We start from the raw sequence: 12,515 nt of genomic DNA, 5'->3' as shown, positions 1-12,515 counted from the left end.
TGAAATCAATGGGTGTTCTGAGTGCAGCTTAGTTGAGGGATCAGGCCTGTAGTGAATTTAAGGGGTTAGAGGTGAAAATGGGAAGGGCCTAAAAGAAAATTCAGCTAAGGCAAAATCCTAAAGTGCTTACACAAGCAAAACTCCCATGTGTGCCAAATTCTGCAGTCCCTATTTGGGCAAACTTAGTCGGAGTTTCACAGAATAATGCTGAGTAAATACTGCATATGGACTGCAGAATTTGGACAGTCAGGAAGGACTTAGCAGAGTGAGAAGTGAGTAAAGCCTTAAAGAGTTGGCCCTGATGACCTCTTGGGAGGGCCAGCATAAGCTTGTTCGCATACAGTTTTTCATTGTAGCATGTGCAGATAGAACCCTACCACAGTATAACAGTGACTATATATCAAGACAGGGTCCCTATGATTCAGTTTCTTTGGAAAATACCTGATTGTATTTCCTTAAATGTCTGCGGTCTTTCACTGGGGGATACGGGGGCTGAGGGAGAAAATTAGGAACTTCAGATTTAATGTGATGAACAGAGATCGAAAGTTTTGCAAGTACAGTATTTTAAACCTTGAGTCTTGAAGGATGAAGAATTCTCAAGAGGAGGTTTAAAAATACACAACAGAACCTCCTAGAACCTGATCCAAAGCTTGAAGTCCACAGAAAGACTCAAGTTGACTTCAGTGGGTGCTGGATTGGGCCCACAGTGCAGTCAGTTTTCATACACCAACTTTTCTCTAAGCACAAACTCTTTATATCCAGCATGACGTTGCACAATGCAAAGAATTCAAATAATGTCTGCCAGCGATACGTGAAGTTGCACTATATCCAAGTTCCCTATAAGCAGGTTGCTTTCTCAATGGGGTTGATTCTCCACTCTGTTAATCTGGCTTCACTTCATTGGCTTCAGTGGATTGACATTGCCATAAAACTAATATAATCAAGCCCTTATAAACCACTAACACAGTGTGTGAAGGTAGGCAGTTTTCCCCCCGTAACCAGTAAAACATACTGGAGGCAAGCTCATATTTTCTGTTCCCCTCTCTTTTTTTTTGATATAGAATAGACCCGGGTGTCTTTGATATGTAGGTAGTTGTAACAATGAACTGATACTCTTATTCCCTATTGCTTCTAAAACAAACATAGACAGTTAATGGCGAGAGAAGAAAGTAAAACTAAAAATAGAAAAGGAAGGAAGGACTAACTCATTACAGCACGTTGGAACACAAGGCTTTTCTATTTTACGTACTTTCATTTTATAGTTGAGCGCTGCTAGTGTTTGGAATGATCTATTTGCTAAAAGAGTGATGCCAGCTTTGTGGGGAGATAGACCTGTTATCATGGCTTCCTATAATTACTGCTACAGTCTATGGCACTTAGAGAATAGGTTATATCAAAGCACATGCTAAGTGTTTATGACAGTAGTTGGTCAAGTTCTGCTTGAAAGAAACATTTTCTCCCCTTGGAAAGGAGACTCATATCTACTTAACCCTTTATTGTCTTCCACGTATAACGTTGAGAACATAGAACAAGGTCTTTTTTACACCCAAAATGTTTTGTGGAAATGAAACAAAAAGAACCTCTTTGTGTTGGCTGTATAATAATACCAGTGATGATCTCAATGTTGTTTTCTTTCCTCTTCATATAATCATTTACACTGGAGAGTCACTTACTCCAGCTTTAGGGATCTGCTTGTGTCCCTGACTCGATTAGCTCTTTATTCTGTCAGGCTTGTTCCTGTTTCTGAGGAATTGTTTCATTCTTTGAACAAAAGCCATTAACATTACCCTCCTCTCTCCTCCCCCCTCCATTTCTTCCCTTTTTTATTTTTCAGCTCTTGCTTAAATGCTTAGTAAGGACCTCACATTTTTCAGTGTAGCCTCAACCTCTCTAAATCTGAGGGCAAGCAATTGCAGGTGCATCTGTGGGCACCTAGTATCTCTGATTGTCACTCACAAATCAGGTCCTTAGGAGTCTGTGCAATTTGTGGCGGCAACAACCTGCATATGGGCGCCCACATGTCAAAGCTGCTGTTGAAAATTTGGTCCTGGATATGATTTGTCTTGTATACAACACACTGTTAAGTTGTGCAAATGGGAATTCATCCTGCATCATCTTGGGCTGTTTGTGCTCTTTAGAAATTTTGATGCTGATAATATTCAGTGTAGTCAATAATAACCACAACAAATGGATGCCATGGAAGTTCTGCTGTGGTGTGTGCTAGGCCACTTTTTGGTTGCTTTTTGCATATTCTGTTATGCTTTTGTTAATTTCTTTGTGTATAAGTAAACACAGGATGTAGAATTAGCAAGTTAGAGCCTACATATTAAAATATTATTATTTTAATATCTACACATATCACTGTTTCAGTGTCTTTTGTCCCTCAGAAGCTTCTGTCTGTTGAATTGGGCTCTCTTGTTTTAAACGTTTTTAGTGCCTATTTAATTAGAAGTTGGAACAGAGTCATGAAATTCACGGGGTTGTATAGCTTGGATCTAAAATATAAATGGGCACAAAATTCACTTTGCTTTGTGTCTTGCCAGATCAGAGTGCTTTTTTAAATCTTCTTTTTATTTTGTTTAAATTAATTCTGACAGCTTAGCTTAACTGTAAAATACATAACAAAGACAAGCAAACGATTATTGAGTGACATAATTATATGTAAAATTATATGTATGTTTGTGTATACAGACACACTGGAAAACTTTCACTGAAGCCATTTTTCACAATACATCTTCACTATAAATACAGGCTGCTTTTTCAAGATCTGATTTATTAATATTGTACATTGAGGCTGAGATTTTCAAAGCGGCCTACGAAACCTGGATGCTCAATTCCCATTAAAATAAAAGAGAAATGGGCTATGAAAATCTCAGCCCAAGAGTACATGGCATTTTATGACATACTGTACAAACATAAAAAGTCTCTGCCCTGAAGATGGTACAATCCAAAGGCGCAATAAATGGAATTGCAGTTGGTACATTGCAATGTACATTGAAACAACATTCGTCTTTAATTTACCCATTATACTTGTATTCATATGGGCTTGATCTAAATCCATTGGCACTGGCCCTGTGAGCATGGGTTTTATATACATATATAAAAATAATTAAATCTATCTAACATACATATATCTAATCAATCAGTGAAACAGCTTCCTTCCCACACAGACATATCTATAAGGAGGCAGAAAGCTATTGTAATACTTCAGTTGCATATTTAAAAACAGCAAGTGGGCATTGACAGCAGTGATTAATGGGCAGGACTGTGAGGTTCAAGATCTAACACAGAGGAGCCATGGGGCCCTAGATCACATGGTAAGAACAATTTTCCTTTAATTCAAGGAATTGGCCATATTAGTTATTAAGACAGTCTAATAATTACCCAATAATCTTGTAAAGTTAACATCAATTTATTTTGCTACTAAAATTTTGCTTACTGTATTATTTAACTAGTCTGGTGTTTTCTTGGCACGGGTTAAAGTGACAATAAAGTTAAAAGAAATACCTGTAAGTAAATAATAGGTTTTAACAGTAGAATATTTTTCCTCCTTTAGTTATATCACACTATTCATTTTGTGTTGGTTTATAACATGAGTCAGCCAATGAGGAACGCTAGAAAAGACCACCCTGCTGTAAAAAGCTTGATGCAATTAATACAGTCTGTCTAGAAAGCAATATTATTTCAAAAACTTTTATGTTAATGATATGGTATGTGTTCTGCACATTTCATACTAGAACAAGAAGCAAGCTTTTGTTTCATATCAGACTGGGTTTTATTAACACTGGAAGATCAATGGAAAACAAAACAATAATCAGAATGGAGAATGCAAACTCATCCTGCAAAAGCCTCCTCACTCATCAAGTCCCAGGACGATGGCTGATATGTTACTCCTCCCCCTCTTACTCAGTGGAATCTGAAAAAAAAAATCCATCCAAATTAGATTTCAGATCCACTTCCCTCCCTTTTTTTGGAGAGGAGAAAGAGGAGTTGGGCAGTGTGTGTGTGTGTGTGTGTGTGTGTGTGTGTGTGTGAGAATGCAGACAAAGAGCTACAGCTACATTAAAATCATTTGCAAATGTTTCTTCTCATTATACTGTGAAAAAAAATGATTCACGCTAGAGTAGAATTGACTAAAATTTGTGCTCAGAAGAGACGTCTCTATTAGTCACTGATTACTTATATTTATTTACTTATTTTAATGAAATATGTAATGCATTTTGAAGAATTTACTTCATGCACAGTGTTTAAAGTATGATCTATCTATCCATCTATCTCATATCCAGCCACAAACTAGACCTCATCATTTTTAATACATGGTATGTTTATCAAGAGACGAACAGGAGACTATAAGGCAGCACAGAGGCAGCTAAAATTAGGGCGCTTCACAGGGCAGCAGTGCTGGCAATATAAGTGAGGCTTAGGCTTTGTTCTAGAAAGACATCCTATCAGTATAACTTAGTAAGTCCTAATTATGTAAAGTTAAGAACCAGCAGGGCAAAAGGGGTATTTAAAGTTTGCTTAAAACTAGATGCCTGCAATTTTGAGACATCCAAGGAAAAAGAAAGGTGCTTAATTGCAATATTAACGGGTGGAACTGGATCCAGTAGTCTCAAGACAAAGGGGTTCAAGGAAACATTGCCTACAGTAGAGACAATGACTCCAACATTTAGAGAGTTAACTGGATTGCATACCACTACGCCAAGCCCGAGAGTCTGAATTCTTCAAACGTTCCAAATGTAGAGCTAAATCAAAGAATTCTGTTTCAAATCCATACAAGATGTTGCTGTTTTTCTCCTCTGACAGGAGAAGCATTTGGAAGTGCAGTTTCTTTCTTTTTTTATAGCTGTCTTAAAAAGGAGTTTGGATGTTTAGCACAGCTGGTGCTCATTACATTATGCACTATCAATAAAATAGCATGTGTAATTAATTTTTAATGCAGTGCTATATGCAGCGCTTTAAAGCAGTTACTGTATGGGGAGAGCTGACACCGGTCACCGACATCAGAAATATTAAAATAGAGGGCTAGATTTTTGCATTTTTAAAGGGTGTGTGTATGTATGTGTGTGTGTGTGAGTGAGTGGGGAAGGGCTAATTATTAACCAGCCATGATTAAATTTAAAAATATTGGAACAAGATAGATGGAGGTGTTTTTTAATTTATTTATGGGAATGGATGAATTTCCCATTACTGAGGGGCTCAGTGTATGGTAAACGATGGCTTGTTTAGGAAAAAATGTTTTCAGAGCAGGTAAACACCATTAGGGTAAGCAGTAAATTTGGTGGATTTGTATTTTTTAGTGACCGGTCTTTGTTAAATCCTGACCACAGCTTGTCAGTATCAAGTGAGAAGCCTATTGAAAAAGGCAAAGTGGGATGTGAGGTTAAAAGAAACTAAAGGAGACGCATTTGAGTTCCTTCAGACCCCCTTTTTTTTAAAAGAGTGCTTTCTTGTGGCATTTCATTGGTCACAATAAAAATAAACCCCAAATTTCTTCTCTTGAATCCTTTCATATTTGGAAGCAACGTCAGTTTGAATGAGAGTAAGTAGAAGGATTAGGAAGCAGCACCGTTCATGGGGGAGTTGCTGCTGCTCTGACAAAGGACCCACTCACAAACAAACCCATTTACACTTTTGCTTTTTTTCTCTGCAAATTGGGGCTCATGCCATACTTTTCAGGAGACCCAAAATAAAAAGAGGACGCCCCCGCTAATAGGAATGTAGGTGGAGCTTAGATGAATACATAGCTGCACACAGAAATCATATCAGGAAACACCTCCACTGCCAGTAGCAAGAGCAGACACATTTTCCTAGTTGAAATATTGTGCACTTTCTTACTCAACAAAGAAGAAGGGATCCACTTTATTTTGCAGCAGGAGCAACAGGGTAACTACCGCGGATAATTTGTGCTGTAAGATCAACCGTTTGATCGCACTACCTTCTACCTGCCTCTCCACTCTTTCCCTAAATGCAGCCAGTCTCTTCGTAAACACTTCATAAAAAATATTAAAAACATGAAGAGGGGAAGGCTTGTGTGAAACAATAATCTGTTCGGAAATGAAGGACCAAATTAGGATTCGCACTGCCTCTCTGCAATCACTGGGCTTGCCTTTTGGCTGTGCAGTGCACAGGGTTTGGTTTTTTTGGTGTTTTTTTTAGCACTGAGATTTTTAGACACACAGACACACAATACGTAGATGTTTGCAATTATTCTTTATTTCCCTCAGTAAAATCCCATTCATTTGTATGTAGCATATGCCAAACCGTTTGCTTGCATTGCTTCACCTGGCATGTGTAGCACTGAGTTATTCTGTCCCTTCAGAAATGGTTTCTGTCATTGCTTTTCTTGGCACTTTCGATTTGATGTGTGTGTGTGAGGAAATGTGCTAACTAGGCTTTTCAGACTCAGTGAGGAGGATTAGTGTCCTGCATGTAGACATATCTCTCACAATCAAGGGCAAGTAGTCTAATCTATGAAATATCATTTAGATGTTATCAAGCCTGCGCGTTTGGCAGTGTGAAAAGCATTGGTAAGTGTACATTTCTTTGTGAACCTTTTAGTTTTTTAGAGGAACTGTGCCAGATTCCCCACTGCAGTACCACAGCATAACTCCATTGAAGTCAAAGGAACTTACTGAGGTACCCATGGCACTTCTTTTGATAGGTAAATGACTGCTTACATATTTGGAGCATACATTTTCGTTTTCTTCTTTATTTGCTCTGTCGTTTCCATACATTTTTGTAACATATAAGTGTATCTAGTGCACTGGAGTGTGGCATGTCCCTTATGTAATCCTCTTCTTTCTGCCCTGTGGATGTTGTTGTTGTTCTTGTTTTGTTTTGGTTTTTTTAACCAGTGTCCTTGGTACTAAAGACAAGGCCATTCACCATAGCAAGGATTGGGGAAGGAAGGTCTAATGAATCAGTAAAATGTGTACTTGGAAAGAAACAGGCAAAAATCCCACATAGAGAAGGCTTACATTTTTTATGAATTCAGCTGTAACAGTCAGAGGTCCTGGGACTTTTGGAATGAGGTTAATGCAGGCGCTGAGTGAGTATCTGACGAGACACGGGTATTTGGAATCTTTACATAAAATTGTACTTTTAAAATTATTCTTTGCTAATAAGAACCTAAGGAATCCATGGATAGAGAGAACTCAATGTATACAACACACCTGCATCTTTTAGGTTTGTTTGAACACCACTTCCTTATTTTGGGCCATATCCTACTTGATTACTCACATAAACGATCCTGGTGGAGTGTAAGGGGAGCGGCATTGGGCCCTTTGTCTTTTTGTCCTTCAATCCTACTCCTTCTGTATGGGTGGTTGACTCTTTAATTTTCATAATATTGACAGATTATTTTGTTTTCTTTGTGTCTTGAATTGCTTGCTTTGAGCGGTTATAATTCTTTCAGAACACAATGGTCCATTTTAGCATAGAGCTGTTCCTTTAACCTATTTTTATAAAACACTCCAAAGATGATTCAGTGCTCACAAAAGCATACCCGTGGCTTTTGTTTATTTCCTGGGTTTCAGTAAGCCTCTATGTCATTCAGCTTCAGGAGGATTTTGGGTAATTTTTGAGTACCCACTTTCATGCACTAACACTGAGCCATGCAGTAGCTTCCATGAGCCAGGCAGAACAATGATCATACAGTGCCATCAGTCTGTGTGTGGAATTCTTGTTGACAACAGGGGGAGCACATGTGGTACTTAGTCCTGTGAGTGTGTCTTCCTGAGAGGTGCTTTTCACTTCCATCAACTTCAGTGGTGTTACACCCGTTTATGCGAGCTGTGAATTTCGCCTGTGCAGCCCAGGAAAGTATATAGCTTTAAATGAGAACCAGTATATGGTTAGGAAGGATCTGTCATTTAAAAAATATTAACAATAAGTTATGTAAGAAATAAAAATTAACAGAACTGAATAGGATCTTAAAATAGCAGTAAACCTGCTTACATATAATCCATCTTTAAAAGAACTACTGTTATTTTAGTTCACATCTTCTAAAAGGTCTTTCTGTTTTTTTTCCTCCCTCCAGTAGAACAGGGAGCGAATAAATGCACGTATTATGACCTAGCACTGTTTAACATTTAAAGGGTGTCTAAAAATTAGGTCTGAGTGTTTACAGATTAATTAATCCAAATCCCTTATTAAAATATGTGTACCGTTGATTGAACTGGGAACAGGATATTTGTGGTTTTGCCTATAGTGAGAACAACATTAAAATAAGTAACTTTACCCTTATGCAGAAGTCCTATAGAATTTAATAGAAAATAAACCCATTCTATAAATTTTTTAAACCTTTTCATTTAATTAAAATAATATCCCTGTTATAAAATTCTGTAGTATGGTTATAAAAGCCCTATAGCATGGATATAATTTTCTATTACATTCAGTAGGTTTGTAGAATAATTTTGATAGAACCCTATTAAATTTCTGTAGAAACTTACTGGCTTCATCCTTATACATTCTGCAGGGCTTTGCCATAACAGGTAGGGTAAAAGATGCTATTGAAATGAGAGGCAATAGAGCTCTCTTATTCCGCCTCTTCACCATCATTGTCAAAGATCATTAGGATAAAGTCAATACATTCTTAAAAGCACAATCTCTTGAAACATTCAGTGGCCACTGGCCAGCAAGTCTGCTTTTCAAGGAGCAGGCAGATGATCCGGGTTGGGAATGGGCAGTGGAGGGTAGTTTTTTTGTGATTATAGAATGGTACAACATAGCGTCATCCAAACCTTTGAGGGAAAATGAAGATGTACTGGGAAAAAAGCCATTGCCTTTTAATGTCGGGTTGAAGGCTGCCTTGTATAATTTTCTCTGTCCTTTCCCAGTAAGTTTGCCAGGACCATTGCACATCCCTCTAAGATGATAATCAATGATTTTTTTTTTTATTACACCAGAATTGGCAAAACCAAATACATCTTTTGTCTTGTTTATATTGTTGGTAGCTCTTTTTCTCCAGCCCCCCCTTTTCTTCAGAGATTCCTGTTATCTCTGGTTAAACAGTTTGGTCTACTGAGATTGTTAGAGGAAGGTTGCCCATGTAATTGTATTCCCCTGGGGATAGCACCACACACCCTGCTCCTCTGTAGTTCTCTTGGGAATGCTGGAACATTTTGCGCACAGACAGACAGACAGACACCCCTCCTCCCCAACAGCTCATCATGAGTCAATATTTTGGTTGCTTTGATATGTAATTAGAACAAGCTCTTCTGTCAGTGGCCTGCTTGACTTGTGGTGAATGACCCACACACTTAATCCACACCTAATTTTTATTCTGGAATTTCCTATTTTGGGGACCTATTTTAATATTTTTAAAAATAATTATTCCCTTCACTTTCTTTGATTTCTTTCACCTTAGGAAAATTTCTCTTTATTTACCCTCCCCGCATTATTTTTAAACATATTTTTCAGAACCTCCTCTACAAAAGTCAATCCCAAAGTGAAATTATTTTAATTTTTTTTAAATGGAAGTATCAGCTGAAAGAAAACACAGCTCACAACATGCAGATTTATTGAGCCAGCATGAGCTTCTTTAATAAGATTTTTTTTTAAACTGGAATAAGAGCACTGTCCCTTTAAATCTGAACTCAAACTTTACTGGATATTTTACAGAGCCTGGTTTCATTTATAGTGGAGCCAGACTTGCTGTGTGAGAGCCGTCCGCATGCTGGAATTAGTCTTAAGCTTGCTTCTGTGGCGTTGCCAAATTCCATGTTTGTGTTTTATTTAGAATTCTTTTCACGGCCAGTCGAATCTGTTCAGGCACACACAGGCGCTGTTGCGCCCCATGGAGAAAATAAGCAAGCTTGCGTTTTCTTTGGCATAGGCCATGGCCACAAAAGACTGCGGTCTAAAAAAACATTTTTTAAAAGCTATTTTAACCCATAACAGATGTATAAAGTAGGCACACGCATGCCAGTTTCCTTAGTTTTAATTAAAAAATAATTACAGCTTTAATGGGATGCTAGTGACAAATTTGGATGAATGGTGGGTGACATTATCTCAAGGCTCACTTCAACTTATAAATTAGTGTATTTCTCTTGGCCGATGGTACAGATGAAATTAAACGAAGAAACAGATTAATATTTTTTAAAGTCACATTTAACCAAAAGAAAAAAAATACGGACTCCAGTACCACATACTCTCATGAGGTTGCAGTATATGGGGAAAACATTTTCCCCCTGCTGATGAATGGTTGGAATGGATTTGGGCTCTGCTTTGCAAGTTACCTGTCCCTTTCATAATTTCCCTGGTAGTCATGTTGCCAAATTATTGTGATTAATGTCAGTAGGCAATTCTATTTATAGCTACATCTAACTAGCTGATACAGTTTCTCCAATACAGGGAATTTTAAACATAAAACCATACGTGAATTCTGTATGTTGCAGTGGCAATCCCTAGATACGTCTGCTCACATGCTGGCCTTTTGGATAGTATTGCTTTAATTCTTCATAACTTGAGGCTATTTTCAATTTGGGGCTTTTAAGAATTACCAGAGACAGTGCTGGACTTGTGTGCAGATACCAATGATTTTTATTTATGAAGAAATAAACAAGGGAGCAATAAATATTAGATGGGCTAACCCCAAATCTTATTCCAGTTGTTATTACAGACAGGTGTACGCCGAGCTGGGAAAGCAGGAGGAAAGAATTGTTATGGGAGGTGACTGGACTGGTAGATACTTAAGGAAGAGGAGAGGATGGACTGCTTAATTCAAAAGGGTATATTCTCCCCTCCCTGCGCAAGCCCAGCTCTATGTGGGCACTCATAAGAAAGAAGACTTCAGCGTCAGCAAATTTCTTTATAGGAGAGGGCAAAATTCCATTTCCAGACTCGCATAGCACATGGGTTTTCCTCCAATATTGTGCTCCGCTGGGTAAAACTTTCCAGATACGTGCACTTTCCAAATGGGAACAGGAGGTCAGAATCATGATCCACTGGGTGGATCTGTGAGGGTAGTTTTGCCCATAGAGGACCAAATGATGCAGAACTCATAAGCATTCCCACTGTCTATAGTGGAATGGCTTGGGTGCATAAGATTTGGCCTCCAATGTAAAGGCAACTAAGAGTTGTTGAGGTACATATTAGTACAGGTAATAGGAGCTCATAATCGTAGCTTATCTTAGCCCAGAAATGTCCCTCTTTCTGTAACTTTTCCTTAAAAATATATCGATTGTGTTTTTCCTGGTTAAAAAATCAGCAGATTTCATTTATGAGTTTTTTATTAGCTCATCGTGACTGGCAAGCAACGTCATGCCTGACACTGGATTGAATTGGGCACCATCCTGTTCCTGTTGAAATCGTGAAAGTTTAGATGTTTATTTCCAAGGGAGCAGGGTGGGGTCTCCCATGTTACCTGCTGACAGTAGCCTGCTATATCAGACAAGACAAACACAGCAGTAGGAAGTCATATTGTCTGGCCTGCTTGAAGAAGTTTGAATTCATTACTGTGATCTATCCTGCTTGATTTTTCCATTCTAATAAAAGCAGATCCTCTCTTGTTGGTGTCCATTACCTGAATCTAAGCCAAGCCAGATTCTCCAAAGATGTGACTCCTAGGGTTTAACCACACTAAAAGAGAGATGTTCCTTTGTCAATTGAACGAGTATTTCTGAGGCAATGTTTCCCTAAACCTGAATTCCTCAGAAGTAAAAATTAAGTTCCAGTATTAAGAACATGAGTCATACCAGTGCAGATGAGAGTCATTTCAGCATTCCTGGAATTTTTGGAAGGGAAACATTACATTCAAGTTAATCCTTTCAATTATACCTTATTGCTAAAATAATCCACCAGGCATTCTGCAATAGAACCCCTCTGCTATTTGATTACAGTTCAGGCTTTGAAAATAGCACCTGAAAATTTTCAGACTCCTGAGATTCAATGTCTTAATTTTCTTTTTGTGTTGCTACACACAGGATGGTCTATTGCCTTTTTTATTCACTTTCTTAGGATTTTTTTTTTTAATAAATAGGGCTAATTTAATTTGTTCTGATGTGTCTCAAGTATCTAATTGCTGCTGTTGAGAATGATTAATGTCCAGTTGAAAGGATTCCACATCCATAAATGAGAATTGAAAACAGATGCTAGTTTGATGAAAGTGTGCTCCCCATTCCTTGTCTGCAGAGGCTCACAGAGCAGGCTGCTGAGATATAGCTATCTATCAATAGATAGATGTTAGATGCCAAATACAGTTCATAGTCACAAACACATACACATTAAAAGCTGAGCGACCAGATAACAACAAACAGTTTATCGAGGGACTTTAGCGCGAGCTGTAAACGAATATCCTCAGATTGTCATTCAGAAGTACTTGACAGACTTTGTCATTTTAAAAAAAACCTCCCTGGATTGATTGCAAATAGTTCTGTGTGAGGATTTGATCTTCAGTATTCATCAGTTGAGCTGGGCTGGTTAGTTGTCAAAAGTCAGATGAGTCACACAGAGCCTGATTTTCAGAGGTGCTCAGTCCTCAGGTTTAAGTCAATGCAAGCCGTGAGAACTCA

At 38.1% G+C, this 12,515-nt stretch overlaps 1 protein-coding gene across 4 annotated transcripts in view; it reads left to right on the top strand.

The window, feature by feature from the left end:
* The window catches only part of BCL11B (BAF chromatin remodeling complex subunit BCL11B), a 96,900-nt gene that overhangs the window by 46,130 nt on the left and 38,255 nt on the right, over positions 1-12,515 (top strand). The gene's annotated exons all lie outside the window — the stretch shown is intronic.

This window comes from Terrapene carolina, unplaced genomic scaffold (genome assembly GCF_002925995.2).
Source record: "Terrapene carolina triunguis isolate 2854851 unplaced genomic scaffold, T_m_triunguis-2.0 Scaffold96, whole genome shotgun sequence".
In the NCBI taxonomy this organism is placed as follows: domain Eukaryota; kingdom Metazoa; phylum Chordata; order Testudines; family Emydidae; genus Terrapene; species Terrapene triunguis.
Note: the sequence above shows the minus strand (reverse complement) of the source record. Positions and strands in the feature narration are given on the sequence as shown.